Source organism: Saccopteryx leptura, chromosome 5, assembly GCF_036850995.1.
Source record: "Saccopteryx leptura isolate mSacLep1 chromosome 5, mSacLep1_pri_phased_curated, whole genome shotgun sequence".
NCBI classification, from domain to species: Eukaryota; Metazoa; Chordata; class Mammalia; order Chiroptera; family Emballonuridae; genus Saccopteryx; species Saccopteryx leptura.
In genome coordinates, this window is record NC_089507.1 from 26,742,011 (window position 1) to 26,765,024 (window position 23,014).

Sequence of the window (23,014 nt, forward strand, 5' to 3'; positions counted from 1 at the left end):
AATTCCATCTTGGATTCTAATCTAAATTCACTATGTTGAAGGTAAAACCATATTCTCTCTCCGCTTTCAAAGAAAATATAGTGAAGTTGACCATAAATATCTGCATAAAAGCATTTTATACACCTGGATTTTGTTTAAATATTTTCTATCCTAGGGTCAAAAGCAGAACAGTTACTCCTGCCCTCCAGAATCCTACAATCTAAAGGAGACACAACTAAATCAGATGTAAGACAGAATCACAGTTGTTAAAAGCGAAAACCAAGTGCAGAGGCTTTTTTTTACACCACAGAGGAGCAATTAACTCTGGGAATCAAAGAGTGGCCAAGAGGAGGTGACAGGTGAGGCTTGAATAATAAGTAGGACTTAGCTGTCAGAACATCAGAAAGACATTTCAGGCAAAGGAAGCTCTATGAGCAAGAACAGAGTCAAAGTATATTTTGAATGAGTTCAAATGCTATATTGGGATTTAAGATTTTATTCAGTAGTCGACGGGGAATCATGAGAACTTTTTTCAGAAAAAGAATGGCCTGATTGGATGGCATTTCAGAATGACTCAGGCAGCGCTGTGTCGGGTGGATTAGAGATAGATGAAACCAGTAAAGAAACTATTGCAATGATCTGAGTTCGAAAGTATAAAAATTCTATCTTAGCACAGTGGCAGTGAGAATGCCAAGAAAAGAGACAATTTAAGAGTGATTTCAGGGTTTAACTGACAGAGGTGGATGATGGAGAGGGAAAACAAATTCTAGTTTCAACTGAAACTGTGTGGGTAGTAGGATTGCAAATGTAAAATGAATACTTTAGGAGATGAAAGTTGAGGAAATTAAAAGAAAGTTAGACCTAGAGAATTCAAAAGTGAAGACATCCATGCAAGGCGATTGGAAATACGCTATTTATCCCATGGAGAAATCTAAACTAAACATAAAGCACCCAACCAGATCTCTCTTCCTTGAAAGTCTAAAATGCCTCATATGGTGTTTTTGTTGTTGTTGTAATGTGAGCCAATACTATACACTTAAATTTTTTGTCTTTAAAAAAAAAACCTATATTGACAAATTTAGAATTATATTGACAAAGCTACTCAGATTAACTTTCTATTTTCCATAATTCAACAGTTGGAAACATTGTATATCCCCATGAAAACACCATATACACCTTAAAAACTAAGTGAATTACAGTGTTTTCATTTCCACATGCATCAAGACACCATAGGTTCTTCCATATTTTGCACAAGGACGCCTCAGATCTCCAATTGGCACTCCATGTGATCTTCAGGAAATATAGATCACACTTTTGAAAATTTTTTATTTATTGATTTTAGTGAGAGAGGAAGGGAGAGGAGACAGAGAAACGTCAATCTGTTCCTGTAGGTGCTCTGACCAGGAATTGAACCCACAACCTTCGTGTTTCAGGAGGATGCTACGGTCTAGCCCAACTATCCAGAGGGTTTGGTTTCAGTGTATCAACATGACAAATTATATAACACTGGTAATTTGAGATTACCGAAACACCGTGCCCTCTGCCATTATAGAATCCCAGCCTTCACTAGATGAACATAATTTTTTTTTTCTGTATTTTTCTGAAGCCGGAAACGGGGAGAGACAGTCAGACAGACTCCCGCATGTGCCCGACCAGGATCCACCGGGCACGCCCACCAGGGGGCGACGCTCTGCCCACCAGGGGGCGATACGACAGGGGGTCACTCTGTCGCGACCAGAGCCACTCTAGCGCCTGGGGCAGAGGCCAAGGAGCCATCCCCAGCGCCTGGGCCATCTTTGCTCCAGTGGAGCCTCGGCTGCGGGAGGGGAAGAGAGAGACAGAGAGGAAGGAGAGGGGGAGGGGTGGAGAAGCAGATGGGCGCTTCTCCTGGCCGGGAATCGAACCCGGGACTTCTGCACGCCAGGCCGACGCTCTACCACTGAGCCAACCGGCCAGGGCCTAGATGAACATAATTTAACCAGCTGCTTGGGCAAACTAAGAGCAGTGATTCGGAAACTGAAGTGTGAACCCCCCACCCCCCACTATTTATGAATCAATGTGTCCGGGCTGGGGCCCAACAATTTACATTTTTACTAAACTGCCCCCAGATGGTGCTCATTCTGCTAGTCTGGGAACTATACTTTAAAACCTAAATACTAAAATCTTTATGGTCAGAATAACTTCACTGATACATGTATCAATATACTGTAGGCATTACTAAAACATCAGTTAGAAGTTGAACATGATGTTCCTTTATTGAGACAAAGGGTTTTATCGGATAATTATGTAAAATAGTATAACTTCCCTCATACATAAATCTATTACTTAAAAGCATGCAACTATATAGTACACGGCTGGGAAGATTGAGAAAATGAGTTTTATTCCATAAAGGCAAATGTCGCATAACGGGCGCTGGAGTCACTTCAGGGGACACAGGCAAAACCAAGGGCAATGTGTCCATCTTTAAATACATAGTATCCTGTGCAGTTGCTTCTCAGGCATCTTGCTACGTCCTTGCAGGAGTTGGAGGGCAAAGAGCAGAGGGTAAGCTAGGTGGCGCAGTTGCTTAATACATTTTCCTGTCAAATCCAAATTGCACTTCAGAGCGCAGGTGAAAAGCAATCCGTTCTCCACCCACTTTAGGTCATAGATTACAACAAATACAGGCGTGGAGCTCAGCAGGTTGAACGAAGTGTTGCAGCCGAGGTTCCCACCCCAGGACAAGAGAAGGAAGGTGGGGAGCGGGGGAGCATGATTTCATTGAACTTTCCTTCTAGAGGGTGCGGGCAAGCGCGAGCAGCTTTCCCGGGAATTATCGTGGTAGTGTCTGCGCTGTCGCTCAGAGCATCTGTGTCTCAAGAACAGGCGACAGAGCAAATACCAGGTCTAAGCGGCTGTTAGAACTACGGAAGAACCAGGAAAACACGGGGGTGAGCGGCCCAGATCCACTTGCCAGGTTTACATCTGTTTATCTCACACTTACGTCCACACTCAAGGGACGCTCCCCTCTCCCGACAGCCCGACAGAAAGTTTCCCAGCACGGGCAGGAGGCTGGCGCGCAGCCCGGGCGTGGGTGCTCCGGCCCCGAGCTCGGGGGGTTTGCTTCAGTGAGTCGGGGAGGCCAGCCCCAGCCGCGGGGGGGTCTGCAGCCGGGTTCCGTGCGCTCCAGCGCGCGCCCGGGGTGCAGCTGGGACACCTCCCGGGAAGCGCGCGGCGCGACGCGCGCAGGTAAAGGGTTACACGTGCTGGGGAGGCCCGCCGCGGGCCGGCCACGTGACGCGCCGGCCCAATGACAGCACCCGGGCGGCCGCCGCGAGCGCCGCGGGCTGCGGGCGGCGCTGAGCCGCTGGAGTTGCCCCGCGCGGCCGCGCGAGGCCGGCGAAGCCATGGGCGCCGCGACCGCAGCACCGCCGCCGCCGCCCGGCCGCAGGTAGGACGGTCCCCCGCCCGCGCAGCGGGCCCCACGGCGGGGAGGGCAGGGGCTCGATCGCCGCGTCACTCGGCTGGGTGACTTTTCCCCGACCTCTCGCGCGGGTTTTATTTCTTTATTTCCTTTTGCCCTGGGGTGAGGCGGTTCTCAGGTTGATTACTTCGGACAAGTCACGTAATGCCACCAAGGCACCGAAAGAGAGGCTACATCCAGGATAGGGGGACGGAAAGGGGACTTTGACAAATTCCCCCAACAGTTTGTAAAGCTTGGCATCTAATTAGTATGTAACACTTTTGTCTTTTAAATCCCTAATTAATGAACTTTCAGCAGCACCTGAGAACTTAAATTGGATAAACTGCAAAAGATTTCCCCTTATTTCTAAGCCCCCTCCCCCATTTTAAAGCATCTGAGTTTTATTTATTTATTTATTTTAATGAAACGGAAATGGAACGTGACCTCCACTGTTCCTTTGAAATGTCCTTGGGTCCCAGGATTTGCCCCCCTGGGGTGCTGGCGCCCTGGGTGGTGGGGAGGGGAGAGGGGAAAGGGTGCAGTGCTAGGTAGGGGCGCCTGTTGACCGAGGGTGCCAGGTGCAAAGGGTTAAATGGTCACAAACTGTTTGCTGAATATTTAATAATTAGACAAGGTCCTCTTGGGCGCTGCTTACTTGGGTCTGGTTGACCTTGGCAGCTCTGATGAGGTGAGATTTTCACAAACCACCACTAAAGAATTTTTCCAGTGATGTAAGACACTAATCAATGTTTTGGGTTTCTTCTCCAGCGCTGTAATTAAATTTAAAAACAAAACAAAAACTCCCTTTAGTAACTTAGTACATGTTATTTTGCATTGCGGTATAGATGTTTGCCTAGTAGATTCAGAGGAAGCCAGTGTTCCATGAGGTGGTTCAGAATCATTAAAGATAGGCATTTCCTTCTTGTCACTGTGAGAGGGAATTTGTGACCATGCTTCTCACCATGACATATAGATGTCCTGGGTGGTTGTAGCCAAGCTGTTGCAGGAGTAACAGCTCGAGAGAAGATAAGAAATATTTGAGAGTTGAATGAGAAAGCAGTGTGAATTGGTTGCTGCTTTTGAAGACAACAGAGTGTGTATTTGCCACTTATACCCACATTTAATCCACCAGCTAATCCTCTCTTAAGGAGCAGTAGAAAGATGTTACATTAGCCTTTTAAGGCCAAACACCGTGCCTATGAAACACCTTAGCAGTCATGAGCCGGATCATTGAAACAATCCTTTGAAGTGCCAAAGGCAGCCTTTTGGGGTAATGTGCATTTATCTCAAGTGTGAAGAGTCAGTTATAGGAAGCTGCCTTGATCACAGAGGAGAAACCGAACAGACACTGATTAAGGAAGGCAGGCTCACCTTATATCCTTGCCTCCTCTAAATTCATCCTGATCCTGCTCTTTCCTTCAGCAACTATCTGATAAGTGCCTATCTCATGGTACCTGGCCCCAGGGCCCGCTCCTCAATGGCTCTAGAGATTTAGATAGGTAATGATGTGAAAAGATAAATGTGGGCAAGCTTAGCTCTGTACGAAAACGTTTGCATATCTGGAATTTAAAACAAAAACTTGTATATCAATTAAATATATTCATTAACCTAAAAAAAATGGAAGGATTCCCCTGACTTGTCACCTAGTGCCTCTGGGAGCCTGGAAACACTACCTGGCTGGGTTCTGGCCAGAACCCAGTTCCAGCCCAAGGGCAGAGCAGGTACTGTCCTCCTGGCTCTCGGAACTACTCTGCAGTAGGCGCCCAGAGCCCATTGACTGTGCTTCTTGGAATAGACTCTAGTTTGTGAATAATTGAATACCAGCTTCCCAGTTGCTGGGTTTCCTCCACTGGAATGTTTCAAACTCCTCTAGTTCCACAGTTTTTCCAATCACCCTGCGTCTTAGGCTCTTTGGGGGAGTCTTGGTTAAATAGTACCTTGGTCCTGCCTTTTTTTCTTCTTCCTTTTTTGATCTTTCGAAAAGAGGATCTGATAGGGAGGACAGACATGAACCTTCACCCATCTGCGGGTCAGATGGATCTCCAGGTTGTAGCCTTTTTTTAGTCTGGTTACCACGTGAATGCTATTTAAGAAAATAAAATGAAATCTTTTATCTATCTGCAACCTGGAATGTCATAGTCCTATGGAGACTGGGATCTTCAGAAGGACTTAATGTCATCAAAACGATCCTCTCCTAAAACATATTCATAACACAACCATCAGATGAACATGTGTCCTGAAGATACTTAAAAGAACCTGAAATACTGACTCAGTCATCAAGCATCTTAGACAAGAAACTCCTGAGCCGTGTAAGACAAAAAAGAATATTATGTCCCAAATTTTATCTCTAGCGGTGAATGTTGTTCTGTTCCGAGTACAAGTGTCCCTCTAAAATTAAATGAGAGCATGATCCGGCCTTGGGACAGCGCGTGTAAACCAGAGACACCAGACCCTTGGTGAGGTGCTGAGGACACAGCCCTTTCCTTCAGGCATCTTACAGTCTCCAGAGAAGCCATGGAGGACTTGAAGCAGAGCAGTCTGTATTTTAGAAAGTCTCTGGCTGCAATGAGAAGCATGAAACAGGAAGGATACAAACAAAGTAGCTTCTGTAAAAACCTACATAAAAGGAGAGAGAAAAGTGAATTGATTCAAAAGATAATTAGAGGGGCAAAGGTATTTAGGATATTAACTCAGAGAAAATGTTAGGTGGCTCACGTCTCTGAAGTTAATTTACATATCATTTCAAAATACTCTTGTTCCCGGTAGATAAACATAAGCCTAACCATAAGCCATTTATTTTCGTACTTACTAAAGTTACGTAGGGCCCCACATACTTTGTTTGCATCACAGGAAGAGTTTTTGATAAAGAATGAGCCAGTTCTGACCAAATAGCTCAGTTAGATAGAGTGCTGTCCTGATACACCAGGGTCATGGGTACCTCCCCAGTCAGGTCAAGGCTCATAAATCAAACAAGGAATGCATAAATAAGTAGAACAACAAATCAATGTTTCTCTTTCCCTCTCTCTCTCCATCCCTCCTCCTCCTTCCCTCCCTCTCCTCCTCCCTTCCCTCCCCCTCCTCCCTCCCCCTCCCTCATCCTCCTCCCTCTCCCTCCCTCATCCTCGTCCCTCCCCCTCCTCCCCTTCTCCCTCCCTCATCCTCCTCCCTCCCCTCCTCCCCCTTCTCTGTCCCTTATCCTCCTCCCTCCCCTCCTTCCCCCTCTTCCCCCTTCCCCCTCCCTCCCCCTCCTCGTCCTCCTCCCCCTTCCCCCTCCCTCATCCTCCCGCTCCCTCTCCCTCCCTCTCTCCCCTCTCTCCCCTCTCTCTCCTATCTCCTCTCTCTCCCCTCTCTCCCCCTCCCCCTCCCCTCCCCCTCCCCCTTCCCCTCCCCCTCCCCCTCCCTCTCCCTCTCCCTCTCCCTCTCCCTCTTGCTTGCTCTAAAATCAATACATGAATAAATAAAAAAATTTTTTTAAAGAATAAGCCAAATGTCTCATCTGTAACTGTAAACAAGGAAATAAGTACTGCATTTTGGAAAAATGCACCTTTAATCATATTTAGAGCTAGGACAAAAAATAAATAAGGCTCAGAAAGCTTAAATGATATGTCCAAGATCATAAGGCTATCCATGAAAAAGTTACTGGGACCAAACGCTAAGAATCCCAATCTCAGTTCAGTCATATTTCTACTAGTGACCCAAAAGTACAAATTTTAGTGGTATAGAAAATTGATTTTCTGTTAAGTACCTTTATTCTTAAAGTATTATAGTGACTGCTTATGGGGAAATTACTATATATACAGTATCATTTATCTATTGCTGTACAACAAACCATTCTACACCATAACAGCTCAACACAACCACCCTTCATTTAATTTGTAACTTTGGCTCAGCATTTTCGGCCTGGAGAATCTGCTGGTCTCTTTAGGCTCCCTCTGCATCTGGGGTCACCCGAGTGGCTCCACCTCTCAGTCATGGCTGACCACCAGCTGAGTCAGCCAGGGAGCATGGGGCCTCGTGCTCCTGTCCCGTCATTGGGCAGGCCCAGTACAGCAGTGAGAGGGACCGTGCAGGCAGGGAGCATTGGGGCCTCGTGCTCCTGTCCCCGTCATTGGGCAGGCTCAGTACAGCAGTGAGAGGGACCGTGCAGGCAGGGAGCATGGGGCCTCGTGCTCCTGTCCCTGTCATTGGGCAGGCTCAGTACAGCAGTGAGAGGGACCGTGCAGGCAGGGAGCATTGGGGCCTCGTGCTCCTGTCCCTGTCATTGGGCAGGCTCAGTATAGCAGTGAGAGGGACCGTGCAGGCAGGGAGCATTGGGGCCTCGTGCTCCTGTCCCCGCCATTGGGCAGGCTCAGTATAGCAGTGAGAGGGACCGTGCAGGCAGGGAGCATTGGGGCCTCGTGCTCCTGTCCCTGTCATTGGGCAGGCTCAGTATAGCAGTGAAAGGGACCGTGCAGGCAGGGAGCATTGGGGCCTCGTGCTCCTGTCCCTGTCATTGGGCAGGCTCAGTATAGCAGTGAGAGGGACCGTGCAGGCAGGGAGCATTGGGACCTCGTGCTCCTGTCCCTGTCATTGGGCAGGCTCAGTACAGCAGTGAGAGGGACCGTGCAGGCAGGGAGCATTGGGGCCTCGTGCTCCTGTCCCGTCATTGGGCAGGCCCAGTACAGCAGTGAGAGGGACCGTGCAGGCAGGGAGCATTGGGGCCTCGTGCTCCTGTCCCCGTCATTGGGCAGGCCCAGTACAGCAGTGAGAGGGACCGTGCAGGCAGGGAGCATTGGGGCCTCGTGCTCCTGTCCCCGTCATTGGGCAGGCTCAGTATAGCAGTGAGAGGGACCGTGCAGGCAGGGAGCACTGGGGCCTCGTGCTCCTGTCCCTGTCATTGGGCAGGCTCAGTACAGCAGTGAGAGGGACCGTGCAGGCAGGGAGCATTGGGGCCTCGTGCTCCTGTCCCTGTCATTGGGCAGGCTCAGTATAGCAGTGAGAGGGACCGTGCAGGCAGGGAGCATTGGGGCCTCGTGCTCCTGTCCCCGTCATTGGGCAGGCTCAGTATAGCAGTGAGAGGGACCGTGCAGGCAGGGAGCATTGGGGCCTTGTGCTCCTGTCCCCGCCATTGGGCAGGCTCAGTACAGCAGTGAGAGGGACCGTGCAGGCAGGGAGCATTGGGGCCTCGTGCTCCTGTCCCCGTCATTGGGCAGGCTCAGTACAGCAGTGAGAGGGACCGTGCAGGCAGGGAGCATTGGGGCCTCGTGCTCCTGTCCCTGTCATTGGGCAGGCCCAGTACAGCAGTGAGAGGGACCGTGCAGGCAGGGAGCATTGGGGCCTCGTGCTCCTGTCCCCGTCATTGGGCAGGCCCAGTACAGCAGTGAGAGGGACCGTGCAGGCAGGGAGCATTGGGGCCTCGTGCTCCTGTCCCGTCATTGGGCAGGCTCAGTACAGCAGTGAGAGGGACCGTGCAGGCAGGGAGCATTGGGGCCTCTCCCGCAATGCACACAAGTTGCTTCTCTTCTAATCTAGTTTACAAGCAAGTCAACAGAATTGTGTGAATTCAGGAAGGCGGAAAAATTGTGGCTATTTTTGCAATCTCCCACGTTGGCAGAGCACTTGATATAACTTGCCTAACTGAAGCCTCACATCAACGCTAGCAGTTAAGGCAGGATTCCTATGTTACAGGTGAAGAGACTGAGACCCAGACATGTTAGTCTGAGTGAGAGGATATATATAGCTGGTGAGTGATGGAACCTATGTGATGGCGGTCACCTGGGGACTGCAGTCTTGGCCCTGGCCAGTTGGCTCAGTGGTAAAGCATCAGACTGGTGTGTCTATGTCCCAGGTTCAGTTACTGGTCAGGGCACACAGGAGAGGCGACCATCTGCTTCTCCACTCCCCCACCCCCACCCCCATTTTCTCCTTTCCTCCCTCAGCCCTGACTCGATTGGTTCAAGTGCATCAGTCCTGGGAGCTGAGGAAGGGCCTCAGGTGCTCAGGATAACTTTGTGGAACCTCACCTCAGGCACTAAAAATAGCTCAGTTGTGAGCATGGCCCCAGATGGGCAGAGCATCAGCCCCAAACAGGGATTGCCAGATGGATCCCAGTTGGGGCACATGCGGAAGTCTCTCTATCTGCCCTCCTCTCACGTGGGAAAGAAGAAAAAAAAGAAATGCAGAGTCTTGACTCGACCTCAGATTGATTGAATCAGAAACTACATTTGAACAAGAGCTGGTGACTCATGAGCACAGTGAAGTTGGAGGAACACCACACTGAAGGGTTCGTGGGGCACCGAAGGGGTCATAGGGAAAGTGATAGGAGGGGCTGGTGGAAAAACATTCCGGGCGGGGCAGACAGCAAGACCGTGGGCCTCAGGCTGGAGTCAGCAGGCACGGGAAGGAACTCTTGGACTGGAGCAGTGGTGGGCAAGTTCATTAGCCAGCAGAGCCAAATATCAATAGTACAACGATTGAGATTTTTTTTGAGAGCCAAATTTTTTAAATTTAAACTGTATAGGTAGGTACATTTTTTATCGAGGTAGCACCTGCATGTGGTATTTTGTGGAAGAGTCACACTCAAGGGGCCAAAGAGCTGCATGTGACTCATGAGCCGCAGTTTGCCAACCAGAGGACTAGAGGGATGCAGGGTGAGGCCGACAGCATCTCTGGACCCTGCGGACCCTGCTTTTCGGGAAGGCTAATCAGGCAGCCCTGAGGAGGCTCGGGGTGGAGCGGAAGGGTTGTGAGGTTTTGCTGTCATCTATGCGTGCCATGAGGACAGCTCAGACTAGGGTAGGGGTGGTGAAGACTAAGAGACCCCAGGTCCAGTCTGGGAGGCATCCCCAAGCACATCCCGCAGGACTTGAGGCCAGATTAGATCCTAAGGAAAGTAAGAGTGGAAGTGTAGATGGGTCTGGACTGCCGAGTTCTGATTGGTCTCCCAGCCTTTAGGTTGGGATGTCCTCTTTGCGCATGTTTCTTTACTGCCGAAGAGAACGTGCTTGGTGGGTGATAGTGGTGGTTTTGCCAAGAGGCACTTCAAACATTCGAGTTCCAAATCTGTAGGTGCAGATAAATTTCCCATGTAAAAGTGAGAGAAAAATTTGGGGCAGGCAATTAGTGATAATGAAACAGTTCTTTATATAGATTTTCTGTTCGTTAGACCTTCCCAACTGCCCTGTGGACATCTGCATAGGTAGGGTCATCATGCCCCTTCCACAGTGAAGGACATGACATTGAGCGATGTTGCTCAGCGAAGATTTGAACCCAGGTCTGTGGAGTCCACGCCCAGGCTTCTGTCTGCGCCCTGGAACACCCTTCAGCATTTATATTTGGTCTTTGGAGGAAATTTTCAAGCTGATCAGTTTTTAGTCTTGTTTGGCTTTCTATATACACAGTGCCAAACTCAGATAGATGCTTGAGAGTTTATGTTGATGATTCTGAAGCGACTTTTCACAAAAATTTAAAAATGCCTGCCTCATAAAAACTGATTTCTCTCCTTACCTGGTTTTCTTTTCTTTTTTTTTTTTTTAATTTCTGTATCTTGATCCCAATGAAAACAAATTTTACTTTATCTTTCAAATGACATGAGCTGTTTTGCAACCTTTTCCTTTGATTCTTTGAGTGATAAAAATATTTTGATTTTTTTTTTAATTCATTTTTAAGCCTGTTCTTAACCAACTAGGCTGAGGCTTAAAAGAAATGTCCATAGATTACAGAAGCATGACCCCAAAGGGGCCAAAACACCTGGTTTTATGGATAAGAAGACTGAGGCCTGGAGAAAAGAAGGGGTTCAAGGGTACCCCACGAGTTGGAAAGAAAACTAGAGTTGGACCCCTTGTTCCTAACCTGTTTCCCAGGGAGAGAGCTCACATTGAATCCTGGTTTGCTAGCTACCTAGTGTGTAACAAAACGCATTTACTGCCGCAGCCATTGCTGAAGGGAACCATAAAGCAGAATTAATTGGCGACACCGTGAAGATTTGGTTTACAAAGTACAACTTACCTGCGTTCTCCTTTAAACTTGACGTGGCAGGTTTTATGATTCTCGCTGGGATTTGGTTTTGGTGAAGGAAGCCAACTGTTCTAGGAGGGGCCCTAATAAAAGCTTCAGAAACACACTGCAAACAGACACAGGCCCAGCCTCAGCGGCCCTCTGCTGGAGGCCTGACCCCGCCCCCAGCGCCCACCGCGCAGTGAGCTCCGTCTGTGTGACGGGTGCGCCGCTGTCTGGTGCTGAAGCACGGGGGCCAAGGTGTGGCTCCGGGAGGTGAGCGGAAGCCCAAGGAAGGAGAGAGTCCACAGCCCGGTGGTGTGGAGAGAGCTAGAGGCTTGTGTTTTTCATATTCTGTCTAAATTCAAAGATTTAATGGGGCGAAGGAGTGTGGCTTTTATATAACAACAATAATAAAGCTAAAAGAGCTTTAGAGAAAGTAAAATGACTGCAGTTGCAACCCTAGAGAGACAGCTGTCCGGTAAGAATTAATCAGACAAACAAAAAGCAAAAAACAAGCAAACAAAAACTCAAGAATGTGCTACCCTAGCACTTTGCACATAGCACACCTAATGGCAGGTGTGACTGGGCGAGGCACCACACATCCACGCACGCCCGTAAGTCACAAATCATCAGAATCACCCTCTCAAACAGGATGACAGCATCATATGCATGTTTGGCCCCATCAAGTCTCTACTCACACCCGGGCCAGTTAGTGCAGTCAGATAGAGCGTCATCTCGAAACACCCAGGTCATGGGTTTGAACTCCAGCCTGGTCAGGCGAGACTCCAGGTGGGCCACCCCACTTCTAGAGCGAGTCTCCAGGCGGGCCACCCCACTTCTAGAGCGGGTCTCCAGGTGGGCCACCCCACTTCTAGAGTGAGACTCCAGGCGGGCCACCCCACTTCTAGAGCGAGACTCCAGGCGGGACACCCCACTTCTAGAGCGAGTCTCCAGGTGGGCCACCACTCTTCTAAAGCGAGTCTCCAGGCGGGCCACCACACTTCTAGAGCGAGTCTCCAGGCGGGCCACCCCACTTCTAGAGCGAGTCTCCAGGCGGGCCACCACACTTCTAGAGCGAGTCTCCAGGCAGGCCACCCCACTTCTAGAGCGAGTCTCCAGGCGGGCCACCACACTTCTAGAGCGAGTCTCCAGGCGGGCCACCCCACTTCTAGAGCGAGACTCCAGGCGGGCCACCCCACTTCTAGAGCGAGACTCCAGGCGGGCCACCCCACTTCTAGAGCGGGTCTCCAGGCGGGCCACCCCACTTCTAGAGTGAGACTCCAGGCGGGACACCCCACTTCTAGAGCGAGACTCCAGGCGGGACACCCCACTTCTAGAGCGAGTCTCCAGGTGGGCCACCACTCTTCTAAAGCGAGTCTCCAGGTGGGCCACCCCACTTCTAGAGCGAGTCTCCAGGCGGGCCACCCCACTTCTAGAGCGAGTCTCCAGGCGGGCCACCCCACTTCTAGAGCGAGTCTCCAGGCGGGCCACCCCACTTCTAGAGCGAGACTCCAGGCGGGCCACCCCACTTCTAGAGTGAGTCTCCAGGCGGGCCACCCCACTTCTAGAGCGAGTCTCCAGGCGGGCCACCCCACTTCTAGAGCGGGTCTCCAGGCGGGCCACCCCACTTCTAGAGCGAGACTCCAGGCGGGCCACCCCACTTCTAGAGCGAGACTCCAGGCGAGCCACCCCACTTCTAGAGCGAGTCTCCAGGCGGGCCACCCCACTTCTAGAGCGGGTCTCCAGGTGGGCCACCCCACTTCTAGAGCGGGTCTCCAGGATTTCACGTAACCCCCCGGGTCTCTGTGTCCTCTCTACACCTGGGAAGCTGGCCTGCTGCTGCCCCTGACGTGCGTCTGCACTCAGTGAATGTTTAATAAATCGGATCCTCAGCGTCTGTGGCCTTCAGCTTTCTCACATGTAAAATGGCAGATTTGGCCCAAGGGTAGTTGTAAATGCTGCCGGTACCTCTAGCATGTGAAGGATTTGGAGGTGAAATACAGTAACAATTCTGTGTTTGCATCAGTGGCAAGTAGGGAGGGTGCCAATGACTTTGTTTTGAGGAAACAAAAATGGAGTTGTCTGAGAAAGCAGAACTTACATGCTGAAGTGATCATTCTGTAAGGGTCCAGGTTCTTCTGTAAGGGTCCAAGTTCTTCTGTAAGGGTCCAGGTCATTCTGTAAGGGTCCAGGTGCTTCTGTAAGGGTCCAGGCCATTCTGTAAGGGTCCAGGCTGTTCTGTAAGGGTCCAGGTCATTCTGTAAGGGTCCAAGTTCTTCTGTAAGGGTCCAGATCATTCTGTGAGGGTCCAGGTCCTTCTGTAAGGGTCCAGGTTCTTCTGTAAGGGTCCAGGTCCTTCTGTAAGGGTCCAGGTCATTCTGTAAGGGTCCAGGCCGTTCTGTAAGGGTCCAGACAAAAGCAAACTATTAAATATGGAGAAATGAGAGGAGAGGAAGGTGGCTTTTTCCTGGTCCTCATTTCCATGAAGGATTTTTAAAATAAGTAAGTTGGTGTTTATCATATTTTAAAGAGAGGGCTGTTGCCTAGCCTATGGTCTTTTATATATTCCTTATCTTTCACTTTGTACGTGTAGTTGGATTTTAAAATATATGTATTAGAAAGTATTCACTGTGGAGGGCCCATACCACTTAGTGAAGTTGGTGATATAAAAAGCTTTTTTTTCCCCCTTGTTATTGCTTGTGGGCTAAACTCTAAAGGATTTAATAGTGAATAATGGACGTTGTGCCAGGTGATGGGGATATAAGGATGAAGAGAATGGCCCTGGACACAGTCTCCTAGGTGTCATTACCTTACAGACATCCCTCTGCTTTCCTGGACGGGCTGCAGGAGGAGTCCTGGGCACTGTGACAGGGATAGGGGGCGGTGGAGGGACTAGGAGCTGTGACCCGGTCTGATAGGCAGGGTGATTGATCCCTGAGGAGCGGTGGGAGGGATGTAACCAGGAGAAGGAGCCACAGGGGCAGGAGTGAGGGTGGCAGTGTTCCTGGAACCCTCTTGAGAGGGAAATGGTAGGCAGGAGCAGGATCATGTCGGCCACCTGCTATTTTCTGACCTCAACCAGGCGGCTCTTCTTATTTATTTAGGGTGTTTATTTTGGGGGAGGTGGATGTTGAAACCTCAGATATGTAGATGTGGGTGAGGGTAAAGGTCTCCTTCCTCAGGGCCTCAGTACTGGGTTCCTAAGCAAATCTCCTGCTCAATTCAGCCCCACATTCCTGCATTGATTAATAAGCAGGAGTCAAAACAAACACATACCCTGTTTGGGGAGCTTGCTGTCCCTCTTCCTGATTTTTAGTTTTCCCAACTAAATATTTCATGGATTCATCAGAGGCAGTGTGACACTTCAGATGCAAGGTTGAGCTAACCTGGGAGTTTAAGCAGCAAGAAGTCTTTGAGCTAGCCACTGGACAAGGCAATTTTTAGCAACAAGTTTTGGAAACTGCAGTAGCCTCAGGTGACTGTATTGCTACCATCTATGCTACGAGAGTGGGTAGTCTACACCATTTCTAGCCAATACACACATCTTATTACAAAAGTGACTTCACCAAGGAACATAGCTTCTAACATCCATTTGCTAATTAATAAAATCCTTTGTACTGATTAGAGGCAAAAAAGCTAAGAGAACTGTGGAAACTACCTCTGACCTGTAGCCTTCTGATAATACTCTTACTAATCATCCCGGAGGTGTAAATTCCTGATCGGGGCAGCTCACTTAATCTACATCCTAGGCTATAGATGAAAATCACACCCACAAATCTCAGACTGTCTCTGCTCATATATCTCAAAATGAATTACAGATAATACAACCATTATAAGGTGTAAGGCTGGCTGTCGCAGCCACAGCCATTGTGGCCCTTCACGTGCAGGTTCTCATTGAATTTGGATGGATGGTAGAGAAACAGTGGAGCTGAAAACTGGTGGGCCATTCCTTTTATTCTAGCCTTGCACCTGGTCGGCCAGTCACCACAGACAGGGCTCTAAAACCCACTCATTCAGTACTCACAAAGCCACTGACACAACACATCCAGGTTTTCCTAGAATCAAAGGCCCCCACTAGCTCAGTCACCTCTGTTCCCCATCTCTTTCTCTCTGTACAAGCTCTGCACAAACTGGCTTCTCCTTCAGCACCCTGCCATCTTGGCTGCTTTTCTGCAAAAATGTGGCCTCCTTCATCTCCTTTCTTAAAACGTTTTAGTGCAAAACCCCTTCTCCAGCACACATTAGCATAACAAAGCCCCTTCCCAAGCAGGAAGGTAATTAGTTGGTTCACCTGGGCAGTGGCCATTTTTAACAATAAAAGTGAGCAAAATCGAATAACACAAATTTTACAAATTTATTTGCCCCACGTAAGGCAATGGTCATTATCTAAAGAACAATGAGAAGCTATAGAACAGGGGTTGGGAACCTATGGCTCACGAGCCAGATGTGACTCTTGATGGCTGCATCTGGCTCGCAAACAAATCTTTAATAAAAAATAATAATAACGTTAAAAATATAAAACATTCTCCTGTATTACAATCCATTCATTTCCTACCACTCATGTTCATGGTTACAGGTGGCTGGAACCAATCACAGCTGTCCTCCAGACACCACCAAATTTTTATTGGATAATGCGTAACGTACACGGGTCGTTGTATGGCTCTCATGGAATTACATTTTAAAATATGTGGCGTTCATGCTCTCTCCGCCAAAAAGGTTCCCGACCCCTGCTATAGAAGGTTGTAAACTGTAAAGTACTACGATTTGGATCTTTGGCTGCAGTTTGAGAAATGAACAGGCCAGGGTTTTTTTTTGGGGGGGGGGCAGGAAAGGAAACTGTTGGTCAAATAAGTTTGTGATATATAGGTTTGCTCGCCTTTGTTTGCACTGGGTGTGGGGGACAGGCTGTAAGCAGGCAGGGTCGTTATACCCTAAGGCTTAGTTTTAAGACTAAGCCTTTCCCACCCTAAGTGACTTTGTATCAGAGACTTCCTTGTTTGTATATTGGATTAAAGGTTTTGATTTCTACACTATAAAATGGGGCAGACCGGGAACTTACTCTCTCTTGGTTCCTGAGATTAGCATTTAAGGAGAGAGCAGAGAAAGCCCACATGGAGGAGAGGAGAAGCAGCCAAGATGGCAGAATGCTGAAGGAGAAGCCAGTTTGTGCAGAGAGAAGGAGATGGGGAACAGAGGGGAATAAGGCTGGTGAGGTAGAAAACTTTGATCCTAGGAAAACTCAGATAAGTCAGTGACTTTGGGAGCCCTGAATGGAAAGGGGAGTGTTTTCCCACTGTGTGTATTTCTTGCCCACTGGGTGCAAGCTAGGATTAAAGCTAATGGCCCACCAGTTCTTGGCTCCGTTGTTTCATTACCATCTGTCCGAATCAAATAGAGCCTGCATGGGCCAGGCTGCTGTGATGGTGGCCATGGCTGCTGGCTTTACAGAAACCAACTGAGATCTGTTGCCTGGATGGTGCTGACCCTCCACTTGAACAGTAGAGGAAAGTAGGTGGAAGGAAGCAGGTGGGTTCCTGAGATGTTGGGTGAAAAGGCTGGAACCTGGTGATGGACTGGAAATGGAGGGGAGGAAGGAGGTATTCAAAATGAATTTTATGACAAGGGATACAAGTCATCTTATTGCAGTGTTATGATCAAAAAGAAGAAGCAATTCATGTGTTGTCCATAGACAATTGTTAAGTGAAGTACGGTTTATAGATACAAGAGAATATTCTGCCCTAATGGGGAAAATGAGCTGTGTATGTGCTGACATGGTGGAACGATGTCCAGGATAGAAACTTAAATTTTTAAAAATTTGTTATCAAAGCATGCACTTACTGTTCCATTTTCATGCAAATAGTAATGATTTTATTTAGCACTTAGCAATAATCGTGACAATTAGCACTTACAAGTAGAATCTCAAGAAGAAAACATTCCTTTCAGCTTATCTGTAAGGCAGAGGTTGCTGGGGACATTTCATTGTACATATGACATTTTTGTACTCGATTTATTTTATAACTGAGAAATCCGGCTTTGCAGAAAATGAGCAAACTACCCCACTTCTGTCATGGAAACCCTTGATCGTACTATCCCACCATGCTTTCTCCCTCTTCTGAACACACTACCCACATTCATTCCAGAGTGTTAGAGCCAAAAAGGAGTCAGTCCACAGCTCCATTTTACAGTTGAGGAAACTGAGGCCCAGAGTGGTTAATGGCCTGGCCAAAGTCACATGACGCTAAATTAATAGCAGGGCCAAGATGAGAATCCAGGGACATGCCAACTCTTAGTCTAGAATCCTTTCTACCACAACAACCTAAGTAATCTCCAGCACTCACTGTACCTATCAATGAATAACCTCGCTTTTATTGGACTGTAAAGTGAATAAATCTCTTCTTCAATAAATTATGTGCTCTGACTGGGACGGGTAGTGTCCAGTATCATGTTCAACATACTATAAAACACTCGTTAAATCAATCAACAGACTTAACTTAGACCTCAGGTCCAAGAGGCAGAACTGACATTCAGGAAGGAGAAAGAGTCCTACACTTGGATGGCACTCCCACGGCTTCCTCCCCACCACCCTCACACAGAAACACACACTAAGAGTGAGCGAAGGGCGCCCTGGCCCATGGTGCAGTAAGTAAAGCATTATCCTGGAGTCCCGAGGTCACCAGTTTGACCCCAGGGTCACCAGCTCAATCTGGAGGGCTCTGACTGGACCCTGAGATCACTGTTCCAGTCCGGTTAGGGCACATACGGGAACAGGTTGATGCTTTTTGCTCTCTCTCTCTCTCTCTCTCTCCCCCCCCCCTCCATTCCTATCTCTCCCTCTCTCTGTCCCTCTCTCTCTCCCTCTCTCTCCCCCTCCCCTTCCCTCTGTCTGCCTCTCCCCCTTCCCTCTCTCTCCCCCTTCCTTCTCTCTCTCTCCCCCTTCCCTCTCTTTCCCCCCTCCTTCTCTCTCTCTCCCCCTTCCCTCTCTCTCCCCCTTCCCTCTCTCTCCCCCTTCCTTCTCTCTCTCTCCCCCTTCCTTCTCTCTCTCTCCCCCTTCCTTCTCTCTCTCTCCCCCTTCCTTCTCTCTCTCTCCCCCTTCCTTCCCTTTCTCTCCCCCTCCCCTTCCCTCTCTCTCCCCCTTCCTTCTCTCTCTCTCCCCCTTCCTTCCCTGCTCTCTTCCCCTCCCTCCCTTCCTCTTTCTCTCTCTCTCTCTCTCTCAAAAAAAAAAAAAAATGACACTCTGCTGTATTATTGCCTAATTGGTTGTGTTGGGGAAATGAATTTTCGATTTAGGGAGGGTCAGTGAATACCCTTGTCACTGCAGCAATATGCCAATAAACTTTCTAAAGGGAATATCTCAACTCAAGGATTCTTTTAATTAGCTGATCATTTCAGTGACTTCCCCCAGCTGTCTTCAGAACTCTCGCTTCCTAAGAACTCAAAGGCCCTTTTCACAGAGTGTGTTTCAGGGACTGTTTCTTATCTTACAGAATCACAGCCATGCCTGGCCTCATTGTGGGCCCAGAGCAGTGTTTAGGATCGTCTACTCTCACACGGTGGTGGCCCGCTGCACTGGAGGCGCCTGATCAGGATTCACTGACAGAAACGAGGGTAGAGACTGCCCTTGTCCTTAGACCGGGAGTTCCCCGGGAGTTCCGTTCCCCAGTCTGTTATGGGCTGTGTTTGGTTTTCCGGCCTTGGGTGCCTGATTCTTTCCTCCCTCTCCCCTGAAGCTAGTCAGAGTACTGTTGTCTGTACTGCGCTGCACTTGACATCTGGTGTTCATCACCTAAATGAGCCTCTGTCTTTCAGAAACCGTTCTCCCATTTTGCAAATTTGGTGAGCTTGTTTCTAGTGTTTTATTAATTTATTTCAACTCAGCATTTTTCATATCTCAAACATTTCCACTTTTTAAATTACCATCGGTATTTTTTTAGACTCTACACGCAGGTGCATGTGTTTATATGAAGCTTAGTTTTAAACTTTCAAACCATTTTCTCTTTTTCCGATTGCTAATCGTGTGTGGGTGTACAATGCTTTAAGTACTATTTACGTAATCCATATAATACATTTATATATTTCATCTAAAATTTGGGAAAAACAAAAGTAAAGGATCACAACTGTGTTATGCCTTTAAATTATGTTAAGAAAACCATTAGTCTGATATAACGAAAAAAGGCATATATTTAAAGTACTAATAGTTATTTTCCCCTCCATCAGCAATATGTGTGCCTTTTAGGAAGCTCACATCATGCTTTTCATAAATGCGGAAGTGGAGCTTCTTGAATACTAGCCTCACGTAGAGGCTGGGAGGGTAGGAAGGGAGAATGCGTGCCCTTCCGTGGGGGACTCACTGGCGGACCCCCGTTACACCTGGAACAGGAAGGAATGTGAGCGAACCGCAGCTCGACAGATCTTAGAGTCAGGAAATTCCCAGACGACATGATTGTTGAGCTCTGGAGGAGTTACGAGGTAGTTGGTATGGCATCCCTCTTAACCCAGTCCTGGACCGTGTGTGTGCCTCCCAAAATACTTGGAAAAGGTAATGTTTTCTCATTGTGCTTCTCAGCTGCGGCCAGGCTGAGCAATAATCTGCCATGGCCGACAGTAATCGTGGTATGAAGTCTAGTTACTAAATTTTCTCTGAAAATGCAAAACATGTTAGATGAGCAACAGGATAGATTGCAGTTAGTCTGCACTGAAAACTCGAGGACCCGGGTTCGATTCCCAGCCAGGGCACACAGGAGAAGCGTCCATTTGCTTCTCCACCCCTCCGCCGCACTTTCCTCTCTGTCTCTCTCTTCCCCTCCCGCAGCCAAGGCTCCATTGGAGCAAAGATGGCCCGGGTGCTGGGGATGGCTCTGTGGCCTCTGCCTCAGGCGCTAGAGTGGCTCTGGTCGCAACATGGCGACGCCCAAGATGGGCAGAGCATCGCCCCCTGGTGGGCAGAGCGTGCCCCTGGTGGGCGTGCCGGGTGGATCCCGGTCGGGCGCATGCGGGAGTCTGTCTGACTGTCTCTCCCTGTTTCCAGCTTCAGAAAAATGAAAGAAAAATAAATAAAAAAAGAAAAAAAAGAAAAAAAAAGAAAACTCAAGGATTGGTATTCCCTGAAACTTGCCCGAATGAATATTAACCAAGCATTTTTACGCTGACACTGTGACACTCTGGGAGGTACGGTTTGTACGCCTAAACAGTGGGACGTTTTGATTGTTAACAGAGATTCTGACAGCCTCTACTGGAAATGAAAATTTCCGTAAAAGAATTAGAATGTAGGAGTCTTCAGGTATAATTAAGAGATAGACAAGGTAGAATCAGTTATGTCTCTTAATATCCGTAATTGATAAATATTTGAGTACCTTGTATCCAGCTTTTTTGCTTCATAAAGTAAATAAATGTAAGAAAAATAATTACCGTACAATCAAAAGAGCAGAAATGTTTTCCTGCTAGAACTTCTCAGTTGGTACTGATTGAGGAATATTTAGTTCTGATGAAAGTATAGAGAGAAACGAAAGCAGAAAAACATGCTGTATCTTTAAATTTGGAGATGTATTATGATTGTCCTTGAAGTTTCTATTTTCATTTGTTTGCTTTGGGTGGGACATGGAAAAATATTTGCCTACTCTGTGGTACTAATGTTCATGCGTGTGTTCATGCATTTCCTTCCCTGAGAAAGGTGGTAGGCAATTCGTTGATGATGTCTTTTTTTCCCCCCTAAATGTTAGCACCTGCGTGAATTTCTATACTAAGAATTGGTGATTTCATTTCCTATCTGAGAGTCAGATCTAAGAGATATTCAAAAGTGTGAAACTTTAGGAATTAAATATTGGGTTTTCTAGTTATATATGATCCCCAAAGCTACCCTAATTATATGATCAATTTTTTTCACTATAAACCAGTTTTTCACAAAGCACTGATGAAGTTTCATATTCTAAATAACATTATTTGGAAAAATCTTAATTTGCTTGTTTAAATAGATTTTTTAAAAAAATCTTTCTGTGGCCCTGGCTGGTTGGCTCAACTGTAGAGCATTGGCCTGGCATGTGGAAGTCCCGGGTTCGATTCCCAGTCAGGGCACACAGGAGAAGCGCCCATCTGCTTCTCTACGGCTCCCTCTCCCCCTTCTCTCTCTTTTTCTTTCTTGCAGCCATAACTTGATTGGTTCGAGTGCATCAGCCCCAGGCACTGAGGATGGCTCTGGGAAGGCTCTGCCTCAGGCACTAAAATTACCTTGGCTGCAATCATGGCCTCAGATGGGCAGAGCATCAGCCCCAGATAGGGGTTGCCAGGTGGATCCTGGCTAAAGGTCATGCAGGAGACTTTCTATCTCCCCTCTTCTCACTTGGAAAAGAATAATAATAATAAAATAAAAAAATCTTTCTGTAATATCTTTAAATTATATTGAGTGGCTTGAAGGCAAGGTATTTTTTTTTCTTAAGAAAAGTAAAATTCCAATAGTGCAGATATTTTTATTCACTCAAGAAATATATATTGAGTATTTCCCCTGTGCCTGTCCTATAGAGTGTAAGTCACCTTCCTGGAACCCCATAGCGGGCACTTTTCACAAATGCAAAACTTTAATTTGCAGGTAAAATTCTTGAAGACAGTCCTCTCACGCCCTACAGTTGGAATATACGGTCATTTATCATGTTTATTGAGGTAGATAGGCAAGGAGCTGTGTGCTGACCAGGATCCAGAAGTAAACAAAAAAAGTTGCTGTCCTCATGTGGATCATAACGCCTACTGGGAAAAGGAACATTTAATAAGCACATAAAGAAAAATTGAATTTGACATGTGGGGCCACCCAGGAAGAGTAAAGGGTGTGTGAACGCCTTTCTGGGCTCTGATTCAGAAGGGCAGGGGGGGAGAGGTCTGGGAAGACTTCTCAGAGAAAGTGACTGTGCTCTCAGCAAAAGAACGCAGGAAAATTAGATGGGAGAGAGGTGGAGGAGAGAGAGAGGGGGGAGAGAGAGAGAGTGTGTGTGTTAAAGGGGGTGGGGAGCATGGTCCTGGGGCCAGGAGACCCGGTTGCTAGTTTGAGATGTTAGTGACTGCCCTTGGGCGTGTCTTCACCCCTGTCCATTTTCTTTAACTGAGTCCAGTAGAAACCTCTAGGATATTGTCTGTGATCTGTGGTTTTTATGAACTCGTACCCGGCTGGGGAGCTGTGATGGCCACTTCTGAAGCTGCCGCTGCCCCAGCCCAGATGCCCTATCTCCCCAGAGACTGCGCGGAATCCCTGCAGACCGACCCGGCCGGGCCAGATTCAGGCAGTTCCTTCGGCTGGGTTCCCTCCACTTCCTGCTCCGCCCGCACCACACACTTATCTGCCTGCCGATTAGTCCTTTCCTCATTCCCCCCATTCTCCGAGGATAAGATGTTCCTTTTCCTCCTCAAGGTCAACCGTTTCACAAGGACTCCTTTACTTGTAGCCCCTCTGGCACATTGCTTCAGCAACTAACCCAGCTACTCCTGCCTCTGTCCTGACTATTCCAACTCTTAGCACCCCCCACACCCCCACAGAGGAGTCAACTCTGCTCAGTAAACACACTCCAATTTTATTTAAATAAAATAACAGAACAAGTATCTCATTTCTTGTGCCTCCTTCCTCTACTTTTTGGCTCT

General features: G+C 48.0%; 1 protein-coding gene across 2 annotated transcripts in view; it reads left to right on the forward strand.

The window, feature by feature from the left end:
- The first annotated feature begins 3,259 nt into the window (after nucleotides 1-3,259).
- C5H4orf19 (chromosome 5 C4orf19 homolog) overlaps nucleotides 3,260-23,014 on the forward strand; it is a 93,898-nt gene continuing 74,143 nt past the window's right edge. The window contains exon 1 of one of the 2 annotated variants that reach the window (XM_066387694.1): nucleotides 3,260-3,409. The gene's annotated coding sequence lies outside the window, so the exon portion shown is untranslated. Of the gene's footprint in view, nucleotides 3,418-23,014 lie in introns of both variants that reach the window. The other variant, XM_066387695.1, reaches the window with a different exon arrangement.